Here is a 26,287-nt window from a genome sequence, read left to right as displayed (position 1 = left end):
GACTGATCCTGATCTCTCAACACTCAGGGTACAGCGATGGCATTGTGTTAAATACTGAACTTTCACTTCCAGAAAATGATTTTATTGCAGCCTAGACTTCACATAAGTATATAAAACAAATATTAGGCCTTCATTGTTCTAATATACTGTTTTTGACAATTCTACATTTGCAGATTTCTATTTTAACCAATTACTCAGTGATAACCTTTACTTTTCATTAATCTCTCACTATTTATTTAACAGCTATTCCAAATTTGTGAGCATATAATTTGTCTGCCATTCCAGTGTAGACTACCAGAACTGCCATCATTAGGATCAGATAGTAAACCAATTATGGGCGGCACGGTGGCACAGTGGTTAGCACTGCTGCCTCACAGCGTCAGAGACCCGCGTTCAATTCCTGCCTCAGGCGACTGACTGTGTGGAGTTTGCACGTTCTCCCCGTGTCTGCGTGGGTTTCCTCCGGGTGCTCCGGTTTCCTCCCACAGTCCAAAGATGTGCAGGTCAGGTGAATTGGCCATGCTAAATTGCCCGTAGTGTTAGGTAAGGGGTAGATGTAGATGTAGGGGTATGGGTGGGTTACGCTTCGGCGGGGCGGTGTGGACTTGTTGGGCTGAAGGGCCTGTTTCCACACTGTAAGTAATCTAAGTAATCTAATCTAATCTAATCAATTACTCTCATGTCTGAGCGTAGAACTTCTTGCAGTGTTATTTTGAAGTAGACAAAGTTGTCTTCTCTCCCTGCCAATATTTAAATCTTCACCAACAACAGAAAAAAATCAATGATCTTCATTGCTGCAAATGGGAGCTTTCTAATTGGAACAAGGCTGCTGTATTTCTTAAATTACACAGGGACAACACTTCTAACGGAGATACATGACTGAAAAGTGCTTTCGGACAAGTTGAGAGTAAAAGGCACTACACAATTGCAAGTATTTCTTATTTTGCTATATTACTGTGAATGCTGGGAATCTGGAGTTAAAAAAAGAGGATGCTGAAATAAAGGAAAGGCATTGAAATACTCAGTAGGTCTTGCAGAAGTTGTGCAGTGATAAACTAAGTTAACAGTTCCGGTCAGTGATAAAGTTTGAACTCTTTCATCATCTCTACAGATGTCGATAGATCTGCTGGGCATTTCCTGTATTTATCTTTGCTCTTGTTGCAAGCCTCTCTTGTAAACTGGTTAAAACAGTACTTGAAAATGAATGCACTAACCAATGTGTTTAAAGCAGTTAACTGAAAATTAAAACCTACTGTAAGAAATGAACAAATGAAACAAGAATTGCTGTCCTTATTTGAAAGCAATAGTTGAAAACAGTTTCCCAGCTGTAACTACTATGCTACCACATGGATCAGACTGAACCTTAAAATAGGGAAGTAGAGCTCAAGTGCTGACCAAAATTTCCACCAGTCAAACTCCGAAAAAGGACAGCAGTGCTATGTCTATGCAGACTACGTGTATCTAGCTTTAAACCATGCTGCATGTTTATTTTTATACACTGTTCAAAATCAGAACATTTCTTAGCCTTTAGATACATAGTCACTGCTTTTTCATTGTGTAGCAAGAACAATTAAAATGAGATATTACAGGAGGTCCAAGTTGCCGTATTTCTATTCTATTTTTTAAAAAACAATACTTTATTTTTGCTTTCAGTTTCGGGCTTCCACGTTCCTTTTAAAATCAAACTATTATGTTTAAAAAGCTAATGAAATATCCATCTGAGAGCAGAATGTTTTCTATTTTTGGCAACTAATGTTAGACTCGAACACTCTATAAGGTTTGGTACAATGAGGATTTAATGCAGGCTGAATGCCCCGATCGCCTTTAGTTTTTATGTTAAGAGTCTTTTAGCCCCAGACTGTAGATTATCTGTGAATAACATCGCATAAGAGCTGCATTGCCATTACCAATAAATTATTTGTCTTTACACAAGAGAAAAGGAGTTCTCATGGATATTGTCACTGCCTCTGAGCTAGAACCTGATGAGTGAAAGACCTAAAGGACATCAGTTAACATGATCACTCTAAAGCCAGATTCCACCATCTGCCATGGTGAGATTCAAACCAATGTCCCTAGAGAATTAGTGAGAGTTTCTGGATTACTAGCCCAGTGACATTGCCATTACGCAAACACCACCCTTATATGTATAATGGAAACAAAATTGGAAACTCTCTCATCATTATTCATAGCTTCAGACATGTACATGAAAATGCAAGTTGGCAGAGCAACTCTGATTTATAGCACATAATCACCACAGATGAAAAATTATGAAAATGGAAGATTATTACACCACTGTTTCCACAGCCATCTCCTTACTGTGAAGTTAGAATAAATGATCATATAAAGCAGCTGGAACATCCTTGGAGGAACACTTTAAGTTAATGATATTCCAAAGAGCTGATTCCTTATACCTTTATCTGGAAAATGTCTTGTGTTTTGGAGGTGCTATTAAAGAAGCCTTGATATGTTGCTACAGTTTATCCTGTAGGTTGTACACAGTGTGCTGTGAAAGATGGTGGATGGGATGTTGATCAAGTGGATGACCTTTCCTGATAATATTAGACATCTTCAGAGTTGATGTAGATGAACACAGTTAGGCAAATGTAGAGTTTTCCGTTAGAGTCCTGATTTGTACATGGAGCCACAGAATGTCCCATCACAAAGGAGGCCATTCAGCCCTTTTTGATTGTACTGGTTTTTGGCAACAGTAATGAATGTAATGACACTCACCTGCCTTTCCCATAACATTGAAATCTTCAGATGTTTTTATATTTACTTGTGTGCATGTGTACCGATGGGCTTGAACATGAGTGAGAATGAAATGTAGATAAATAAGTAATGCACGATGAGTCAAGGGAAATATGAGTATATTGTAATACTATGCTGCATATATGTTGATACAGTTGACTTTTGACTTTTGCTTAGCCTTTATCAGTATTTTACATCAATACTGTTTCAACACAGTTCCTGACCACAGATGTAGCTCATGATTTGAAAGATAATTTGAAATGATGTTGCAAATCCATCCTAATGGTTGTTGCTGTCTGGAGATGGTAGTGGGAGAATATCAAAAGATTAAGAGCACAATTAGTGGAATTCATCAGCTGCATTAAAGTTATACACACTTCTCTTTTCTGCTCCTTCTGTTTCCTCTCATGCTGTTCCTCTCTCCAAGGATTCAGATCAATGTGTTTTTTTTATGGTTAAGTTTAACAAAATAAATATCAAATTAAATTTACTTCTTTGGGAAACCTATTAAAGATCCTCAAGATACCTGACATAATTCAAATGCATTACCTGCTAAATGCCATATAGTTACTGCACTGATCTCTGCCCCCAGCTTGAAGCCAAGCACAAACAGGTTTGAGGTGGTGGCTGCAGCATGTCATTCTGACATGTGATCGTATTCCCTTCATCACTACATTGGTGGAATCTATTAATTTACTTTTATTTATTATAATTAACTAAAGCATTCAAAATAAATCTGTAATACACCACACTCCATACATACATTCTCTGGGACAATAATTGGGGTGAGTGAATGTAATTATGATGAGAGCTATCAAATTTAAGATTGTATGTATTGGAGGGAAGAAGCTTAGGTTCAGATCAGGAGGAAAGCAAAACATTGAAAAGGTGATGAATGAAAAACTTATTTCCATTGATCAATTACTCAGTAATAAAGGAGGCATCCTCTGCTGGAATGGGAGGTCAGAGATAATTGTTTTACACTAATTTAATATAGCAAGGGATGAATTATCAATAGTAACCGTAAAGTTGAATTAATCACATATTTAGAAGAGACTGAAATTTAAAGAAAAGTCATAAATGGCACAGGTAGCAAGTAGAATAGCATGATTGCACTAAATTAAGAAAAAGCCTGCTGTGGAGTTTTACAGGTCAAATGACTTCTCCATTGCCTGTAACATAATACCATACACAGTGTGTTTTTTTTATTCTGTGACATAGAAAGTCATAAATACAGCAAACATCTTTTTTGAAAACTGCTCTCAGAGCTGCTACAAGACACTGCAAGTTGAATGTCAGGCACTAGAGGAGATTCTGACAGTTGTCCATGTGGTAAGCACCTGAGATCAAAGTCTCTGTAGAGGCATCTAACTTATAGAATCTAGTCTTTCCAATAGCAGGGGGAGGAGGAGACAGAAAACAGCTGATGTCAGCACCATTAATATCCCCCAGCTGGGCAGACAGAGTAGGAGGACTGCCAATGGAGGGAATCCCCAGCAGATATTAACATCTAGAATTACACAGCATATAGTGAAAGAAAGCAATAGCTAGAATACACAATGTTGTTGTCCACAAAATAATGCTATTTAGAGTATTACGCTAGGCAATATATTCATACACTCAGTAATTCCTGGGATATAGAAAGGGCTTCTATTTTTATCATGCCTTAGAAATAGATTAGGCCCAAATAATTATGTGAAATACCATTACTTACTAAACATCTATATTCATTATATAATTGTATAGTCTAATCTATCATTGATGATCAGTGGGTAATCTGATAACATAATGGGCTGACATAGAACATAGAACAGTAGAGCACAGGAACAGGCCCTTTGGCTCACCTTATCTGTGCCAACCATGATGCTATTCTAAACTGATCCCACTTGCCTGCACACGTCTGTATTTGCCTGTTCATGGGTCTGTCTAAGTGGCTTTTTAAACTTTGCTAGTGTGTCTGCTTCCCTCCCCTGACAGTGCATTCCAGGCACCGACCACCTCTATGTAAAAAAACTTTCCTTGCATATCTCTTTTAAACTTTCCCTCTGTCACTTTAAATCTATGCCTCCTAGTGTTTGACATTTCCAGCCTGGGAAAAAGACCCTGACTATCCAGCCTACCATGCCTCTCATAATTTTATATACTGCCATTAGGTCTCCCCTCAGTTTCCGAAACTCTTATGAAAAAAACTGAGTTAGTCAACCTCTACTTATAGCTAATGGACACCAATCCAGGCAGAATCCTGGAAAACTACTTTTGCACCCTCTTCAAAGCCTCCACAACCTTCCGACAGTGGGGTGACCAGAACAACACACAGTACTCCAAATATGGCCTGACCAAAGTCTAATACAATTGCAACACAACTTGCCAACCTTTATACTCAATGCCCTGATCAATGAAGGCAAGCATGCCAAACATCTCCTTTACCACCTTATCCATTTGTGTTGACACTTTCATGGAGCTCTGGATTCGGACCCTCGATTCCTCTGTATATCAGTACAATGCAAAATGGACAATTGAAGTTGTAAGCTTTTGACATCCTTCAGCAGCCCAAATTCAAGTGGAAAATGCAAAGAGTGGGGGCTAGGATCATGCTTACAAATGATGTACTGAATCAATTTAGATACTAGCCTTTGAGCTCCTTTGGCAGAGGAGCCATAATGTAGCTAGAATAACTGAACTGCAGTCCAGCTGCACTGTGTCTGATTAAAATGCGGCCTAAAAATTTCAGAAACTTTTTTAATCTTGTTTCCTTATACCCTCCCATTCAACTTCCCCAATCATCCTGACCTCTTCCCCACAGAACTGGCAATTCATCTGAATTGGCTGATCTTGCTCTAAATATATAATGCCTGCATAGTGCTGGCTCCACTGCTCTTGCTGCCTTACCAAAGACAAATGGTGGTGTAAAATTATAAGATCATAAAAGCATAGGAGCAGAAATAGACCCATCAAGCTTGCTCTGATCATCCTCCACTCCATTTTCCTGCCTTTCCCCCCCCCCCAACCCTTCATTTACTTACTGATTAATATTCTGTCTATCACAGCCATTGAATACATCTAATAACTCAACCCCTATAGCCCTTTATGGGAAAGAATTTCACAGATTTACTACCTTCTGACAGAAGAAATTGTTCCTTATCTCTCTCTTAACCTCATACTCTGAGATTATGGCTTGTGGTCCTAGATTCTCCTGAAGAGGAAAGAACTTCTGGACATCAACCTTATCAAAGCCCCTAAGAATTTTATGCATTTCAATAAGGTCTCCTCTCATTCTTCTATACTCCAACAGTGCAAGACCAAACTATTCAACACATCCTCAAGAAAATCTATCCAAACTGGAACCAACCAAGTGAACATTCTCTCGACAGCACCAATGATAGTATATCTTTCTTTATATAAGAGGACTGTTCACAGTATTCCAGGTGTAGTCTGACTTGTGCTTTGTCAGTTTTAGCTTCAGCAAGACTTCCCTATTGTTACACTCCATTAACTTTCAAATAGAGACCAACATTCCACTTGCTCTCTCTATTACCTGCTGAACTTGGATGCTAATTTTTTGTGAGAAGTAATACTCTCCATTTAAGTAATACTCTGCTCTCCATTCTTTCTGAGCTTGGCAACACATCAAACTGGAGATGTTTGCAGAAGATTTAAGAATCATCTTAAAAATAAAAATGAGCCAGCGTTCAGTGAGAAGCCACAGAGTAGAAAGGGATCTCTTGCGGCCTTGCAGCTGACAAATATCAGCTTTTTAATACCTGATAAGCCTCTTCAATATCTGAAACATTGCCAGGCCCCCAATACATTGAGATACCCATGTGACGCTGGGAAAATGAATTGCTATCATAAAATATCTCTTGATTGAAGCATTGTTACAGTGTCTTTATTGAACAAATTGCCTAATTCAGTGGCAATGAGCCCCTGGGAACACACCAGATTGCATTCCCTGTTGGATAGCCATCCTGACAAAGATGCTCATGTCGTGGGCCCCTCACTTCCAAGGGACTAGGAAAGTTCAGGCCCAAGTTACCAGGTAAGGCCATTGAAACAGTCAGATCAAGAGACAATTGGGTTCACTCTTTGCAGGAGAATGAATTCAAAACCTAGCCAAAAAAAATCACAAGTACAAAGATCAAATCTTTGTTTGTCAACCTTCTGAAGACACAGAGACATAGAAAATATATGTAGGAATAGGCCATTTGAGCCTTTAAGACTGTGCTGCCATTCAATATGATCATGGCTGATCAATACCCTTCCCCATTTTCTTCTCATACCCTTTGATCCCTTTTGCCCTAAGAGCTGTATCTAACTTATTCTTGAAATTACTCAAAGTTTTGGCCTCAACCACATTCTGTGGCAGGGATTTCCACAGGCTCACCACTCTCTGGGTGACAAGATTTATCCTCACTCAATCCTAAATAGCCTACTCCTGTTCTTGTGTTTCTATGCTCCTGTATTATTGTGTGCTATCTGTTCCAACAGTTTTATTCAACAACTCTGTCAGATTTGAATTAGATAGCTACATTTATGGAGGAAGGTTAATAATTATTGAACTCAACTGAGTTGAGGATAGGGACAGAATTGTGTGACAAAAAATTCCCAACATTTGGATGTTTTAGAGTGTAACCTCAGCGCATAGCTATTATACTGTTGTACTTCTTCTATTTACGAACAGTGCAAGGTTAATATGAAAATGAAAGATTGCCTTCCTTGAACACAACATTTATTTTACATGTACCAAGAGAGATTAGGATTGACTTGAGTAGAAATGGCCTTTTAGCCGACTTTCAGATTTTATGGTCTAACTAATTTCAAGATGAGTTCAATAGTTTCTCCTGCTGAGTGTTGTGAAATTAATTCTCTTGTATGAAGGACTGCTTTTTTTACATAAAGGAGAAGTTGAATTTGTTTGTAAGGTGCAAGAGAAAGCCAGAACCACAAACTCTCAGCAGAGTAGAGGAAGAAACATTACAGACTGTTAGAAGCAACTGGTCTGCTCCCTGAAATAGCTGCTGCTACCGTCATGCTCTTCTTGGCTTCCTGGCAAAATATATTTCTCAATCTGACATTTCAGCTGGACTTGCTGTTTCATTTTGTGCTCAGTTGCAAAATATGTTAAGATGCCACTCTGTGATATGCATACCTCTGCTATGCCTGTTTGACCTTAATATTTTTACAATTACTCAATTCTTCCTAGAGGGTTATTCACGCCTGATTTGAAGTTCTGCAACTGCAGTTTAAAAAGGGCTATATTTGTTAGGAACTGCCATTTCTCTGAAGAGATGTTAAACTAATCCACATTCAAGATCTGCTCTGAACACTCTGTTCACATTTGGCAGCTGCGTTAATTACACCACAGCAGCTGAAATAAGACACAATATTTTAAAAAAAACAAGAACACAAATAAAACAACACATATTATTTTAAAAACATCAATTTGTCCTAATTCCCATGCTCTTGTAAGTTTAAAAAGTTCCAATATCCATATTCAAAGCTGTATTTTTGCCAAATCATAATCAGTTCTTCCTTGGGACATACCTTATTTATCTTGCAAGTTTTGTTGAAATCTGTTCATTAATTTTGGTATACATTGGTTACAGCTAAACAGACTAACAGGGAAGTGCTCTCAGCCCAACCATCTTCAGCTGCTTCATCAATAACCTTCCCTTTATCATAAGTTCAGAAGTGACAATGTTCACCAATGATTGCACAATCTTCAGCACCATTCACAACTCCTCAGATACTGAAGCAGTCCATATTCCAATGCAACAAGACCTGGACATTATTTAGGTTTGGGCTGACGGGTGGTAAGTGAATTTTGTACCACACAAATGTCAGGCAATCTGCAAAGAGACAGAATCTAACCATTGCCTTTTGACATTCATGGCATTACCATCACTGAATCCCCCACTATCCTGGGGAATCCCTTTGGGGGTTTACCATTGACCAGAAATGGAACAGGACTAACCACCTAAATATTGTGGCTACAAGATCAAGTCAGAGTCTAGGGATACTGCAGTGAGTAACTCAACTCCTGACTTCCTAAAGCTTGTCCACGGCACAAGTCAGGAGTGTGATGGAATACTCCCCACTTGGCTGGAGGGTGCAGCTTGAAAATTACGCAAAACCATCCAGGTCAAAGTAGCCCACTTGATTGGCACCATATCCTCAACATTGCACTCAGTAGCAACACTGTACATGAGAACATAACCTTTTGCAATTTCCCCTCCAAACCATGCACCATCCTGATTTGGAAATATATTGCCATTCCTGTAGTGTCACTGGGTCAAAATCCCAGAACTCCCTCCCTAAATGACTTTGTAAGTCTACTTACAGCATGTGGACTGTAGAAGTTCAAGAAGGCAGCTCAACACCAACCTCTCAAGGGCAACTAAAGATGGCCAATAAGTGCTGGCTAGCCAGAGATGTTCACATCCCATAAAAGAATGAAAAAAGGATGAAATTTTAACCTACTTCCATCTTCAGTGCTGGAGGCAAACAGTAAAGAGGATACTCAGTGAAGTGCCTAACTGTGCCATTCTATATTAAGCAATGTTACATAGAACATAGAAAAAAGTACAGCATAGAACAGGCCCCTTGGCCCACAATGTTGTGCTGAGATTTAATCCTAATGTAAAATATAGTAACAACCTACGTACCCCTCAACTCACTGCTATCCATGTGCATGTCCAGCAGTCACTTAAATGTCCCCAATGACTCTGCTTCCACCACCACCGCTGGTAACGCATTCCATGCATTCACAACTCTGTGTAAAACACCCACCTCTGACATCTCCTTTACACCTTCCTCCTAATATCTTCAAACTATGACTTCTCGTACCAGTCAATCCTGCACTGGGGAAAAGTCTCTGGCTATTGTCTCTATCTGTTCCACTCATTATTTTGTACATCTCGATCAGTCTCCTCTCTTCCTCCTTCTCTCCAGAGAGAAAAGTCTGAGCCTATTCAACCTTTCTTCATAAGGCAAGCCCTCCAGTCCAGGCAGCATCCTGGTAAACCTTCTTTGCACCATCTCCAAAGCCTCTGTACCTTTCCTATAGTAGGGGGACCAGAACTGGGCACAATATTCCAAGTGTGGTCTCACTAGGGACTTGTAGAGCTGCAGCAAAACCTCACGGCTCTTAAACTCTATCCCCCTGTTAATGAAAGCCAAAACACCATATGCTTTCTTAACAACCCTCTCCCTTCAACTTTACTCTGCCTTGGTGATGGTTTGTAACAACCAAGCTGATTTTTTTCTTTTGATTAGTTAAAATTCCCATCTTATCGAGGAAACGTCAGGCCAATCCAAAGAACTATGTGTTGACCATGTGGAAGAACAACAAACAGCCAGGAGCAATTTCCTTTAAGTAGGCAGAAAATAAAAAACTTCACCATCAGAGTTTGTAATGAGTTAGATCATAGAATCATGGATTGAAGGAAGTTATTTGGCTAATTATACCATTGCTGGCTCATTAGAAGTTGTCTAATTTATTCCTAAACTATGTTTTCATAATAATATTTAGTCCAATTACTTGCCAAAAGTTCAAATGGAAACTACTACCACCATTCTTTCATTCCAGATCTTAAAACCCTTCTGAGTGAACAATGATTCCCTAATTTCTCCCTAATTTCTTTTTAAACAGATGATCTTTGGTTACAAACCTACTTAGAGTCATAATGTCACATAGCACGGAAGCAGATTCATTGGCCCAATTCTTCCATTCTGACCAAGTTTCCCACACTAAATTAGGCACATGTCCCTGCAATTGGCCCATATCCCTCTAAACATTCCTATTCATGGACCTGTCCAAATATCTTCTAAATATTGTAATGCACCTGCATCTACCACTTTCTTTGACAGTTCATTCCACACACAAACCATCAACTGTGTCTAAACATTGCCCGTCAGGTCTCTTTTAAATCGTTCTCCTGTCACCTTAAAAATATATCCCCTAGTTTTGAACTCCCCACCCTAGGCAAAAGATCTTTACTATTCACCTTATCTGTGCCCCTCATGATTCTGTAAAGATCTATAAGGTCACCCCTCAACTTCCTATGCTCCAATGAAAAAAGTCCCAGCCTATCTAGCATCTCCCTATAACCTAAACCCTCCAGTCCTGGCAAAATCCTGGTAAATCTTTTCTGAACTCTCTTCAATTTAATAATATTTTTACAATAGCAGAGTGACCAGAACTGTGTACAGTGCTCCAAAAGTGGTCTCACCAATATCCTATATAGCCTCAACATGACATCCCAATTCCTATACAGAATGATCTGAGCAATGAAGGCAAGTGTGCCAAATGCTGCCTTAACCACTCTGTCAACCTGTGACACAACTTTCAAAGAACGATGTACCTGAACCCCTGGGTCTCTTTGTTCGATAATACTACCCAGGGCCCTTCTGATAACTGTGTAAGTTCTGCTCTTATTCTATTTACCAAAATGCAATATCTCAGCGTTAAACTAAGTAAACTCAATCTGGCACTCCTCAGCCCATTGGTCCCATTGATCAAGACCCTTTTATAATTTTAGATAACCTTCTCCATTTGCCAGAAGTAGCAATTTTCCACTACTTTGTCAAACTTCTTATAACTTTAAATGGCTTAATTAGACTGCTCTTTAATCTTTTCTAAATAGAAAAGTCCCAGCCTCTTCAATCCATTTAAATTCCTGAAGTCTGTCATCCTCATTTATTGCTTCTTTCCTCTCTAAGGCCTTGTCATTTTCTGTAGTGCCTGGAATTGTACATAACAATGAGCCCTAACCAGTGACTTGTAAAGGTTTAGCTTTAAATTCTTCTTATTATTTTCGATAGCCCATTTATAAAGCCTTTACATTTTCTTAACCACATCAACCTGCGTGCCAAATTTCAAAGATTTTGAAGTGAAGGTCCCTCAATCAGAAACATTAACTGATTTCTGTCCACAGATGATGAGCTTTTCCAGCAGTTTTTGTATTTGTTTCTGATTCACAGCATCTGCATTTTTTTCAGCTTTTTTCAAAGATTTTGCAAATGAATTTTTGCGTTCTTTGGCACCCATTCAATATCATGTCATTTACATTAAACTCCTTCACCATTGCTGTCCCTCCAAAAGCACATCATTGCACCAATTTCAACATTAAATTGCATTTGCTATGAATCTTCCCATTTCACCAGATTGTCGATATCTTCCAAAAGTCTGTTATCCTGCTTTCTATTTCTTACATTACCAAGCTTAGATCTGAGCCATAAACCTCCAAACTGCACTCTCTGTCAAAGTCCAAGTCATTTGTGTATAACAAGAACAATAATAATCCAAACTAACACTGAGGAACCAAATTACAAGCTCCTGTCAACAAAACATCCATTCATCACTAATCACAGTAACCAAGGACATTACCATTCCTATTACCATCATCTCCAACACTCTCTCACTAAATTAAGAAATTAAAATGTTTCTTTGGTCATTCAATAATTTGATACTTAAACACTTACACCATGTGACAACACAAATGGTAAAATTCTGTGAACAATGCCAAAACAAGGAATATGTTGCAGCTTCTCTACGGGAAACAGTTGGAGGTGGATTTATGCCAAGAAAGTCATCAGATTCAAGTCAGTAGTATCCGCAAATGCTTTCAAGTCTTCAAATAAATGAATACAAATTGTTCCTTTTCTCATTTTGTTGTTACCATATCAGAATCAAGCATTGGCTGTCAGATACAGATTTATGCATTCATTGGACTCGTCAAACTTAGTACGATACAAGGTTTCCTTTAGTGCTGATATAACACTCCTTGTCCTTTCTTTTTCAATTGAAGGATAATTTTGGCAGTTATTAGGCAGGATTCCATTGTTTTGAAAAGTTTTCTACTGGAAAGCAATGGAACTTACTGCTTTATGTCTTGGAGATATCATTTGGTAGCTTATCTTGAGGGCATCCAGTGGAAAGTTTGATTTGATTCGATTTATTATTGTCACATGTACCAAGTTACAGTGAAAAGTTTTGTTTTGCGTGCAGTACAGGCAAATCATACGATACAAAGTGCAATTGGGTGACAGAACGAAACAAAGAATATAATGCAGAGAAAGTGTACAAAGCGAGAGATCAATATTGAATTTAAAATTCAATGGTTAACAAGACATTTCCTATGAAGTGTTGCAATGGATCAAATAGAGTCATAGAGATGTACAGCATGGAAACAAACCCTTCGGTCCAACCTGTCCATGCCGACCAGATATCCCAACACAATCTAGTCCCACCTGCCAGCACCCGGCCCATATCCCTCCAAACCCTTCCTATTCATATACCCATGCAAATGCCTCTTAAATGTTGCAATTGTACCAGCCTCCACCACTTCCTCTGGCAGCTCATTCCATACACGAACCACCCTCTGTGTGAAAAAGTTGCCCCTTAGGTCTCTTTTATATCTTGCCCCTCTCACCCTAAACCTATGCCCTCTAGTTCTGGACTCCCCGACCCTAGGGAAAAGACTTTGCCTATTTACCCTATCCATGCCCCTTATAATTTTGTAAACCTCTATAAGGTCACCCCTTAGCCTCCGATGCTCCAGGGAAAACAGCCCCAGCCTGTTCAGCCTCTCCCTATAGCTCAAATTCTCCAACCCTGATGACATGATGGGAAATATGTTGAGTGATGTGTTTCTATTTCATTTACCTATAAAGTATCTGGGGATATAACAATTGATGAATGGAATGAAAAATAGGAAGTTTCTAAATTGGAGGTGGGGCTGTAAACCTTGCCAGGTGTTAACCATTGGACCTACACCAGTGTCAATCAAGTTTCAATGATTCTTGCTTCTTTCAGTTAGTTGGCCATGGGTTCAAGCCCTTGTCTCGAGGTTTGAGCACAGACCTAGACTGTCACTTAAGGAGTCAGAGGTGTGATACTTGTGCAGATGATCATTTTGTTTTGGTGCTTTGAGGTATTTGTCACCTCTAACACAATGTGGTACTGGGTAAGGATTGCTTGCAATAGTTCACTGTGACCAATACGCCTTCACCTTTGCTTTGTCTTGGGCCCCTCTAGTGATGTGGTAGAGGGAACACCCTGTGGCGTATCTACAGGAAAGGCACTTTTCTTAATATCAGAGAGGTGTATTGTACAATAGAGTTAAACAGATATGTGCTCCGTCTGAAAGCTACTGTAGAATGCCTTGTCTCCATTCAGAAAACTGTGTCACCTCAACAGAATGTGTAGAACCAATGTAACATGAACATTATCTTCTTCAGAATCATTGACTTATGTAACAGGAGATGCTGACTGTCAGGTGAGTTGTAAGCAAAGACTCCAAAAGCCCTCTCAAATGGACAGAAATATTTCCAATTATTTTGAACCAAACAGGCAAATTCTACTCCATGAATGGTCAATTTTATTGCTTCAACCAACAGTATTGAAGCAAATTATCCTATCATCAGGACATTGCTATTTACTGGATATTGCTGTATGTAGTTTGACATTGCATTGCCTACATTAAAACAGTGCTTAATAGCTGCATTCAGATGCAATTAAATCAGAAAAGGGACTGTATGTATGCAAATTCGTTCCTTTTGCTTTCTTTATATCAAATTATCCCAACTATCTGCAGACTATTTATTGAAGACAATTTTAAAATGTCTTCCTTCCATTTTGACTGAACAACATACAGATTGGCTCTGTCCTCTGTGACTCAGTAACCTACTGTATTTACCTATTGAATAATAGTAGTGAGGGAGGATTATTCATCTTATCAAAAATATATGCAGTAGACTAAAGCCCAAAGCCAAAACGCAGTAAGAGTGCCCTGCAAATCCCCAGAAAGTCTTTATTATGTACCCAATTGTATGCATGCTTGTAGTCAGTCTCCAGCCTAAACCTATTCAATGATAAATAGACTTAAAGTAGCAGGAGGCTATCACCAAGGATTTATCTGGGTTCATGAGGAACCCAAAAAGAAATAAATAGTTTTGTTTCCTGGCTTCAGCTCCCTTTCACCATCAGATTGGCCTGACAGGAAAATAACGTCAGTCTGTGCTGCCCAACCCTGATGTTAAAATTTCAGTCAGCCCTCAGGATCTGATGTGCACATTCACGCGAGGATCATTCTGTCTCCCAACTGGTTGAAAATAAAGGAATGGAAGAGGTTCTCACTGCCCTATCTGTAAGCTTGGCAGCTTTATACCAGGTGGGGTTGAAATCGGGCCTTATCAGCATATTAACGTTGAGTGCAATGCAGCTGATTATTGGCAACAAAATGCGCCTGCGCTTTCATTGAGGATGCAAATTAGGCTAGAATAGAAGTGGAAAGTCTGTGGTATCTTTGGGTGTGGGAAACTAAATGTGATTCCACTTCTCACAGACAAAAAATATGCAGTGTTTATATCTCTTAAACACTTTGCTCTGTGGTGATGCTGCATTGCTGTCGTCTTTCCATCAAGGTCCCCTGTGTAATACTGGTGAGGTTATTTTCCGTAAAGCTCCCTTGAGGGATGTCATGCTCCATTTACATGACACTCTTGAGCAACACCGAGTTAGAGCTTCTAAACATCATTGTGCAATCCTACCCCTTTTCATTATTTGACAGTGCCTTTTTCCATCTGTAATAACATCAAGTGATAATGCAGCTCTTGTAGTATATTCAGTATGTAGCCAAGAGAAATGTGACTTTTGGGTCTCAAATTGCTCCCAGTATTTAAATTAAATCTAATTCCCACGTCCACATCATCACATTGTTAGCCAAATTCAGTAGAGCTCCACTAATCCAGAATCTGGTTTCCAGCATCTGCAGTCATTGTTTTTACTTAACTTCAGGAGAGCGTCCGGCTTAACTGTACTGGCTCAATAAACAAGCATCATTGACAAGTACCAATCTCATGCCTTTTCCATATAATTGCACATTATTTTTATCCAATTAATCATCCAATGCCCTCTTGAATATTTCAATTAAACTTGTCTCCATCACATTTCCAGGAATGCATTCCATACCCAAACTACTTGCAGAGTGAAAAAGTTTTTCCTTACTTCACCCTTGCTTCTTTTGCAGATCACCTTAAATCTCTTGTTCTTATTCCTTTTAAGGTCATGAACATTTACTTTCACAATACCTGCTGAACCTGGATACTAGCTTTTTGTGATTCATTCACTAGGACTCCCAAGTCACCCTGTGTTTCAGCTTTTTGCAGTCTTTTTCCATTTAAATAACATCCAACTTTTCTATTCTTCCTGCCAAACCTTGGCTGAATTCCACTGTTATAAGACTCTTAATAGTTAAGATTTAGAAAGAGATGCCCAAGTATTATAAGCTGCTAAATGTGGGTTCTAGGTTTGTGAGGTATGGTACTTTTTATACTTTGTTTTGAAAGGAGTTGGAAAATTGAAAACTAAGAAATTAAAAGTGTAGTGGCAACTTGAATATAAAATTAATTCATAAAAGAGCAGAGAGCAGTTGTTCCCAGGAAATGATTGGCAAGAGTGTGCAAGTCTCTGATCTGACTTTCTTTGCAGAATGTATAGTGGCTATCTTGGTTTCTTATGCCTCGCAAAACAGGTAAAGACAATTTTGGAGAGAAGGTCCATTCACAGCAAAGGTTGCTGGAATGTTTTCCATCTACATTAACCCCAGGTTGCCATAACCAGAACCTCACCCAGACAAAGGCCATCTATCTTGTTCATACTGCCATGTATGGATTCATCTGTAAATGGTAGATTGGTAACAATGTGTTCAAGTAAATTTCTTCATCTTGTTGGTTCTCTTGTGACAACTGCTAGATTGGGTATGCAGCAGATGTCTTTTAGGATTAGGTCAGCTCAGTCATTTGTGGTTGTACTGAGGCATTCAACATCATTGCTACCCTCAATGTTTCCTCCAAGTGGTGTTCTACAAGAAGGACTACTTTTAATCAGCTAAGAGGGGATAGTGGAGGGTAATCAGCAGGACTTGATGCCATAACGCTTCATGGGGTCTGGAGCCAAAATTGAGGATTCCTAATGCAACTCTTTCTCTACTGTATACCACTTTACTGCTACCTGTGGTGGGTCTGCCCTGTTCATGGGAATAGAATATGCCCAATGATGGTAATGGTGCTTTCTGAGACACTGACTGTAGGTGTAATTCCATGTTGTTCCTTAGCTGGTCTATGGGACAACATTTACGATTTTGGCACAAGCCCCAGATGTTGGTAAGGAAGGCTTTGCTGCATTAATAGAGCTGTGTTAGCCATTGTTGTTTCTGGTGTTTAGGATATTGCTAAATGGTCTGTCCTGTCTCATACCTTTACTTTGTTGCAGTTTGATTCAACTGAGTGGCTTGCTCGGATGTGTTAAGAGGACATTCAAGATTCAACCAAATTGCTGTGGGTCTGGCTTCACATGCATGCTGCAGATACCAGATTTGAATTTGTTAAAGGGTATTAGTGAACCAGATAGTTTCTTTACAACATTCAGCAGTGATTACAGTTAGGTTAACCTTTTTTAATCATAATTTTAATTATGAATTTAAATTTCACTGTCCATCATTTGGAAGTCAAATCCCTATCCCCGGATCATTAACTTGATGTCTGGACATGAACACTACACCACCTCCCCTTTTGATTGAGTAAGTAAGGAGAAATTGCTTCCACTGACTTTAGATAATTGGCAGTAAAACGAGAGGTAAAATGAGGAGAAGTATTTTAGATGATATGGAGGTGCCAGTGTTGGACTGGGGTGGGCAAAGTTAAAAATGTTGTTTGGAAGCACTAGCTCTCAGAGCGCTGCTCCTACCTGATAAAGAAGCAGCTCTCCGAAAGCTTGTAATTCCATATAAACCTGTTGGACAATAACCTGGTGTTGTTTAGATTAGATTACATGCAGTGTGGAAAGAGGCCATTTGGCCCAACAAGTCCATACCAACCCTTCGAAAAGCATCCCACCCAGCCCCATTCCCCTACCTTACATTTACCCCTGACTAATGCACTCAACATTATGGGCAATTTAGCATGGCCAGTTCACCAGACCTGCACATCTTTGGACTGTGAGAGGATACCGGACCACTCAGAGGAACCCTTGCACACACTGGGAGAAGGTGCAAACTCATGTCCCCGGCGCAGTGAGGCAACAGTGCTAACCATTGAGCCACCATGCCACCTTTGTGTGATATTTTACATGAGGAATTGTGGTGACCTAGAAGGAACCACCTTAAACAGCAGTGGCAGCAGAATCAACAATAATTTTCTGAAGGGAATTGGATGGGTACATTAAGCAGGTCATTTTGCAGGAGTATGTGTGAGAAACAGAAGAGCAATACCAATTATGGTGCTCTTTCAATACATTGCCTTAAGCATGATGGATCAAATAGTCTCCTTTCAAGCTTTCTGACATTCTACAGAAACATTTTAATCTTCATAATCTTTAAAATGAGTCCAAGTGCAAATTTGTTCATAAAGAGGAATAGTGAAACCATGCTATTGTCTACAGTGTTGTTAAATAAATTACACAGCACTGACCTGTCTCTGGTAGTTTACATTGCTGCCACTTCAAAAGTCATCTGTGCCATAGCAACAATGTAAACTCTTACTGTCCTAAATGCTGGGTAATACTTTCTGCTCTTCGTTAGACTATTAGTAGGTCCGCTATACAATATGCCAGTTGCTAACATTGACTGTGTAATGATAAAACACACAGCTATAAAATGATTCTACCTAAAGCTGAATAAAATGTAATCATGTAGTATCATTTTAGCTCATACTTGTAGAGTTGACATTGTGCTTCAAAGAATTGAGTGCATAACCCAGGCTGATACTGCAGTGCAATACTGAAGGGCTGCTTCAATAGAGTTTGGATTGTGGCCTAATTGCTTATCGGGGTGATTCACATATTAGAGTTCCTGTAACACTAATTGCAGAAAAACACAGCATGGATGCTGCATGTATGGACAATCAAAAGCCGTTCAACAATGTATTACACAGGAAGTTTGTTAAGAAAATTGAAGCAGTGGGTTAAAGGAAAAACAAAGTATGGATACCGGATTCACTTTGTGACAGAAAGCAGAAAATGTTAATGGATGGATGTTTTTCGGACTAAGGTAGTTTGCAATGGCATTTTTATAATGGTCAGTTTTGGATCTATAACTTTTCAATTCCAATAAACTCTCTAGATTCAGGTGTGAGAACAGTATTATAAGGTTTCCAGATGATGCATAACTTGGTGATGCAGTAGATTATAATAAGGAAATCTATAGGCTTCAGTATAATCATATAGAAGGGACAGTGAATGGACAGAAACAACACAGGTGGAGTTCAATATGAAGAAGTATGTAATGTTGCACTTCAGAGGACTAACACGATGAAACAGAATGCTACAAATGGCATGATTTTGTAAAGTGTACATGAGCATTGAAACATTAACATCCAAACACAAAAATCATTGAAGGGAACAGACAAGTTGGCAACTTGGTTAAATAAGCATATATATTACTTGGAATTTTAAACAGAGAAGAACACAAAGCATGAAGATTATTTTATACCTTTGAAAATCTCTAGTTAGACCTCAGCTGGTGTATTTCTGGAACATAGACTTTAGCCCCTTAGAAAGGGTACAGAGGAGGTTTTCAAGAATGTTACGAAGTATGATAGACCTCAGTTATGAGAAAAGGTTAGGGAAGTTATTACTGCTCTCCTTGTAAGAGAAATTAAAATGAGACCTTTTGAATCATTAAAGAAGTACAGGCTTTTAGTAAAGTAAATGGAGGAAGTTAGTCCCTCTGCTGAGTGAGTTAGTAATCAGTGGTCACAGTTATAAAATCATTTGCAAAGATCTAGAGGAGAAAAGAGGTGAATTCTTTCTTACTCAGTAAGAATTAACATTGTATTTGTTAATGCGAGGCAGATCAAACTGAGTAACTTAAAGCTAGAATGTGAAATAAAATATGGCAGCTCTTTCCAAGAGCCGTACAGGTACAACAGCCTGAACAAACACTTTATATAATGTAAGATTCAAATACGCTATAGTTTTCCCAATGTCTTAGTTAACATTTCTTCCCTAAACAAAACTGTAAGTATTCATTTCATTACTGTTCAAGGAGCCTTATTGTTTGCAAGATACTTGTTTGGAAGGAAGTCTTAGTAAAACTGGTGATTTAGACACACTCGCTGACTGGCCTTGTATACTTCAAAATAGAGGTCCCGAACAACCCAGTACATTCATTTCCAAGTATTATGTAATAGTTAAACGAAGCTCTTGTGAAACTGCATCTAACTACAGTGTACGGAACTGGTCATGTATCTAAGGAAGAATGTTAATGCATTGGAAACCATTCCAGAGGTTTACTAGAGTAATACCTGGAATAAACAACCTGCCTTATGAGAAAGGCTAGATAGGCTAGACCCAAATTTTGGGAAGTTTAGAAGATTGAGGTGGCTTAATTGAAATATATCCTGAGGGGACTTGATTGGATGGAAGTTGAAAGGACGTTTCCTCTTGTGGGAGAATCTAGAACTGAGGGTCATAGTTTAAAAATAAGGGGGTGCTCATTAAAAATAGTGATGAGAAAAATAAGTTTTTCTTTCAGTTGCTTATGAATTTTTGAAATTCCTCAGAAGTCAGTATATGCAGAAACTTTAAATACTTTTAAGGCAGGAGTAGATCAATTCTTGGTTTCTAATGGCATGAAAGATTTTCAGATGTTATGCAGGAATGTGCAGTTGAGGTTAAAATCAGATCATCATGATCAAATTGAATAACGGAGCAGGCTTGAGGAGCAGAATGACGTACACTTTTATATTTTCATCGGTTTTCCCCTCTCCATGATGTGTTTGCTACAAAACTACAATCACTGTTGAAGGATGCTGGATTAGTTAGTAACCCAGAGGCCTAGATAATAATTCAGAATGTGTCAGAAAAATCTGTATGATAATATCTAAGAAATTATTGAGTGACTTCTCTCTGTATTGAAACGTCTACAATTTACGATACTCACAGCTCTGAATTGGGAACATATTGCTATTCTGTCATATTCTTTTGGTCAAAATCCTGGCGTTCCCTCTTATTAGCACCACCTTTGCCTACCGCAGTTCAGGAAGAAAACCTAGCACCTCTAACTGTGTTCTCATCCTACAGTCATCTCAATTCTTATTCAGTTCACCCCATTGCACAGGAGAAATGCTGTTAAAATAACCATAAAACATCCATAATTGCTATGCTCAGTTGCAAGAGTTACTTTGAAAACAGATTTAATGCCTGCTAGCCGTTTTTTTCTTTTTGGTAAATGAGTATAATTGCGAGGTTAGAATGCAAAAAAATAATCATATGGGTAGCCCATAAGATACAGGATCAGAATTAGGCCAGTCTGCCCATCAAGGCTGCTCCATGATTCAGTCAGCATTGATATCTTGGCCATCACTTTTACCTTTTCCTGGGAATCGTTTTCCTACAAATCAAGCATAAATACCGAGAGGCCTGGATAGAACAGACTTGGAGTAGATGTTTCCACTAGTAGGAGGGACTATGATCCAAGGGCACAGCCTCAGAGTGAAGAGATGATGCTTTAGAACTGAGATGGGAAGGAATTTCTTAATCCTGAGGGTGGTGGAACTGTGCAATTCATTGCTGCAGAAGGCTGTGATGGCCAAGTCATTGAAGGTATTTAAGACAGAGATAGATAGATTGTTGATTAGTAAGGGGATCATGAGGAGAAGACAAGAAAATGGGGTTCAGAAACATAACAGCCATGATTGAATGGTGGAACAGATTTGATGGGACAAACAGTCTAACTCTGTTCCTATATCTTATGCTCTTATATATAGGTCTGGGTTAAGGCACATTTGTGTGGTCTTCTATGCTGAAAGCTTGCAGAGACTCATCTAAGCTTATGCATGACAATATTACATTGAGTGACATAAATATCTCTACTGCTGGACCCCAGAAGGAGGGAGAGGCTTCAGAAGACAGGCAGGGAGAATGAATAACAACACCAAAATTAACTTGCATTTAAATAGCATTAACATAGCGAAACATCTCAAGGCACTTAACAAAAGCATTATCAATAAAAGCATTTTCAGCACTGAGCCACAGAAAGTGACATCAAGACATAAAATTCAAAGCCTGGTCAAAATGATAAATTCTAAAGGAGCGTCTTAAAATAGGGCAGGGAAGTGTAAATATAGGAAGTTTTAGATGAGGACTTCTAGAGCTTACGGCCAAGCTAGCTGAAAGCACAGTTAGCAATGGTGAAAGGATTAAAATCGGAGATGCACAAGAGGCTAGAATTGGATGATCGTGGATACCTCAGAAGGTCATTGGTCTGGAGGAGATTACAGAAATATGGAAACCATTTAATAATTTGAAAACAATTCAAAACAACGTCTCTACTTCTCTATGTTTCACAATAAAAATGAGCTTCCTGTCAGCAATTTCATTTTTGAAAATCTCCTTTCGGCAAAAAAGTTACATATTTACCTTTTGAACAGCACACCTTTCTTATAACAAGCAGGGTAAATTGTGGTATTTTTGAGGGACATGCATCATTCTAGGAGCTGTAGCGAAACCTTCCAAAGCACAGCAGAGCAGCAGATGAGATCCTTGTTCTCGTCAGCTTTTTGTGCCGAGCGGAATTTGTGGTGACAGCCAGTGTGAGCTACTGATCAGCAGCACTTCTTTTTTGGTTGTGATGTCAGAATGATTAGTGGTTATTTTGTTTTCCACGTGCTTCCTGTTACAGATGGCAGAAGTACTTGGTGCGGTTACTCCTTTTCCTCAACTTCTTTTTCTGTTTCAGGTTCGTTTAACTTTGGGGAACCCACTTACCTTATACTTCTTTCATGTGATTTGTCGCCTGTTTATGTCTCTGTGTTTCTCAATGTCTCTGTTTGAACTGGTGCATGTATGTATGCCAATGCCTCTGAGTAGTGTCTTTATGTGTGTCTATGCCAAGAAGTGAAGCAGTTTTGGTTTCAATAAATAATACATTGGATTATTTGTTGAAATACTTCTTGCTGATGCCTGTATGTGGGACTATAGCTAATCGAGTTTTCAAATGAGAGAAAACATGCACTATGCAAAATGGGTTGCTAAACATTCCCATTTGATATGCTTAGTTTCATCAGCACTAATGGTGTTAAGTTGGAAAATTGGCAACACTGTCAAAGCCAACATTTGTTACTGTTCCCAAGTTATCCTTGAAAAGATGTTGGTGAATATTGTTGCTGAACTACAGAGAATGCATCTGATGTAGGTACACTCACAATGCTGTTTGGAAGAAGGTGCCAGGATTCTGACCTAGAGACGGTAAGGCAATGGTAATACTATTGCTAGTCAGGATGGCATGTGGCTTGGAGGTGAACTTGCAGCTGGTCGTTTTCTTCTGCATTTGCTACCCCCATCGTTCAAGGTACAGGTTGTGGATTTCGAAGGTGCCCTCAATGGAGAAGTGATTACAGTACATCCTGTTGATGGTGTATGCAGCTCAGAGGTACTGGAGAATCAAGAGGTGAGTTACTTGGTACAGAATTTTCAGCTGCTTCCTTTTTTTGGCCACTGTATTTGGCTGGTCAAATTCAGTTTCTATTCAAGTGAAACTCTCCAAATGTTTTATAGTAGGAGATTCAGTGATGGAAATGTCATTGAATGTCAAGAGGAGTTACACATGTATACGTAGAATGACAACAACATCGAGTGAGACATTCAGATTTTTTGTTCTGAACAATAAAAAGGTAGAAGGTCCCTTTCTGGGAGGAAGCGCCATCTTAGAGAACTGCTGGTCAATCAAATGACCAGCAGCTATATAGTTCCGGCAGTGACAAGTGGTCAACTACAGTCTCAGAATGCTAGACCACAGTCAATCCCTGAACAGGTGGAGCTGATGGACTTCAGGTACATTCAGGTAATCAGCAGGGTCTGGATTGCAGAGTTAGAAAGATGGGTGTGTGGGAATAAAGGCGCCAAGATGGAATGTTGAAAAATAGGGTATGATTCCCTTTTAGGGAAGTGCCTGATAAAGTGTTGTAGGCTCTCTACTCACATTGAATGCTCCCAGTTCTGTATAAAATGCAGGTTATGGTGGGGTGAGACACCTAAGTAGCCACTAATTGACCAACATATCAAAGGAGAGCAGGTTATCCAACACCTCACTGCCCCTTGTTAAAATGGGAGACAGGTCAAGGTGGGTAGTTAGTTGGTGGACAGGGTATGTGCAACATTCCCTCTTCAGTGTTCCTCCACCAGCCCCCCACTTTCAAACCCATCAGCAAGGGATCATAAAATGCCAGTCTCTATATCTGTGACGTCTTCCAATCCTCAGAAACCATAATACATCACTCCAAGAATCTCCACTTCTTTGACATCATCAACCATTGTACTTTCATCTGCCTAGGCTTCACACTCTGCAGTTCTACCTCTAAGTTCCTCCTTTTTCTCCTTCATACATCTTCCTCAAAACTCATCTCCACATTAATTCTAGTAACCCTCCAATACTTCTTTTTTACGTAATATTTGATTTTTCTTGCACCTCTGTGAAGCATATTGGGACAATTTGCTGTGTCAAAATGGGTTTTGTAAAGTCTAGTTGCTGTTGTTCTTTGTTAATGGAGATCAGCACATTCAAAACATCTGCCGACTCAAAGAAAGGAAGGGGAAATTTCATTTGTTTAGCATCTTTCAGGGTCTCAAAATGACACAAAGTGCTTTAAAAGCCATTTCAGCAATTTTTCAAGCGTAACTTTCAAACAGCAAAAGTGCACTGCAATGAGATCAGTCCTGGAGGACTGGCAAGTAGCTAATTTTGTCCCTCTGTTCATGAAGGGAAATAGGGTTAATTCAGGAAACTATAGTCTCACATCGATGATTGGGAAGCTATTGGAGGGAATTATTAGGGATAGAGCATTTGGAAAAGCATGGCCTAATTAGGGATTGTTAGCATGGCTTTGTGCAGGGCATCCTGTTTTACTAACTTCAGAACTGGATTCAGAATTGGTTGGCTGACAGAAGGCAGAGAGAGTTTGTAGATAGAAAGTATTCTGCCTGGAGGTCAGTGTTGAGTGGGGTCCCACAGGGCTCTGTTCTTGGGCCTCTGCTCTTTGTAGTTTTTATAAATGATTTGGATGAGGAGGTTGAGGGGTTAGTAAATTTGCAGATGATACAAAGGTTGGAGATGTCGTCGATAGTATAGAGGGCTACTGTAAGCTGCAGCATGACTTAGACAGCATGCAGAGCTGGCCTGAGAAATAGCAGATGGAGTTCAACCTGGATAAATACAAGGTGGTGCATTTTGGAAGGTTGAATTCAAGTGCTGAATATAGGATGAAAGACAGGATTCTTGGCAGTGTAGAGGAACAGAGGGAGCTGGGTGTGCAAGTACATAGATCCCTCAAAGTTGCCACCCAAGTGGATAGGGTTGTTAAGAAAGCATATAGTGTTTTGGCTTTCATTAACAGGGGGATCGAGTTTAAGAGCCACAAGGTTTTGTTACAGCTCTACAAGTCCCGAGTGAGACCACACTTGGAATATTATGTCCAGTTCTGGTCGTCCTACTAAAGGAAAGATACAGAGGCTTTGGAGAGAGTGCAAAGAAGGTTTACCAGGATGCTGCCTGGACTGGAGGGCTTGCCTTATGAAGAAAGGTTGGATAAGCTCGTACTTTTCTCTTTGGAGAGAAGGAGGAAGAGAGAAGACCTGATCAAGGCATACAAGATAATGAGTGGAATAGATAGAGTCAATAGCCAGAGACTTTTTCCCAGGGCAGGATTGACTGGTATGAGGAGTCATAATTCTATAAGATATTAGGAGAAAGATATAGAGGAGACATGAGAGGTAAGTTCTTTACACAGAGTTGTGAATGCATTGCCAGCGGTAGTGTTGGAAGTAGAGTCATTAGGGACATTTAAGTGACTGTTGGACATGCACATGGGTAGCAGTGAGTTGAGGGGTGCATAGGTTAAGTTATTATATTTTACATTAGGATTAAATCTCGGCACAACATCGTGGGCCAAAGGGCCTGTTCTGTGCTGTACCTTTCTGTGTTCTATGTTCTATGTAACTTGATTGAATTTTTCAAGGATGTGATAAAGGTGATCGATGAGGATAGACTATGGATGTTATCCACATGTATTTTAGTAAGGATTTTGACAAGGTCCCTCATGGTAGGCTTTTCAAGAAACTTAAAATGCATGGGATCTATGGTGACTTGGCTGTGTCTATTCAGAATTGTCTTGCCCAATGAAGGCAGAGGCTAGTGGTGGAATGGTGTTTTTCAGGCTGGAGGTCTGTGACTTGTGGTGTTCTGCAGGGATCTATACTGAGACCTCTGATGTTTGGGATATATATAAATGACTTGGATGAAAATGTTGATGGGTGGGTTAGCTGATGACACAAAATCGGTGGAGTTGTGGATAGTGTAGAAGGTTGTCAAAGGCTATAGTGAGATAAAGATCGGTTGTAGATATTGGGGGAGAAATGGCAGATGGAATTTAGTCTGAGTAAGTGTGAGCTGTTACAGTTTGGGTGGTCAAAAGCTAAGGAAAGTTCTTTGGTCTTTGTTCTTTGTTCTTGAAAAGTATGCAGTCAATGACAGGACCCTGAATAGCA

At 39.4% G+C, this 26,287-nt stretch overlaps 2 protein-coding genes across 10 annotated transcripts in view; one reads left to right on the top strand and one right to left on the bottom strand.

Annotated features, from left to right (window-relative positions):
- The window catches only part of sla1a (Src like adaptor 1a), a 241,687-nt gene that overhangs the window by 23,280 nt on the left and 192,120 nt on the right, over positions 1–26,287 (bottom strand). For 2 of the 9 annotated variants that reach the window (XM_072569995.1, XM_072570002.1), the window contains exon 1: positions 22,166–22,349. The exons of 6 other annotated variants lie outside the window; for them this stretch is intronic. The gene's annotated coding sequence lies outside the window, so the exon portion shown is untranslated. Of the gene's footprint in view, positions 1–17,004; positions 17,109–22,165; positions 22,350–26,287 lie in introns of those variants that run through there. One more of the 9 variants, XM_072569999.1, reaches the window with a different exon arrangement.
- Positions 1–26,287, top strand: part of tg (thyroglobulin) — a 366,459-nt gene that overhangs the window by 184,673 nt on the left and 155,499 nt on the right. The gene's annotated exons all lie outside the window — the stretch shown is intronic.

The sequence above is a fragment of the Chiloscyllium punctatum genome, chromosome 5 (genome assembly GCF_047496795.1).
Source record: "Chiloscyllium punctatum isolate Juve2018m chromosome 5, sChiPun1.3, whole genome shotgun sequence".
Taxonomy (NCBI): Eukaryota; Metazoa; Chordata; class Chondrichthyes; order Orectolobiformes; family Hemiscylliidae; genus Chiloscyllium; species Chiloscyllium punctatum.
The sequence above is the reverse complement of the archived record's forward strand: the minus strand, read 5'-3'. Positions and strand labels throughout refer to the sequence as shown.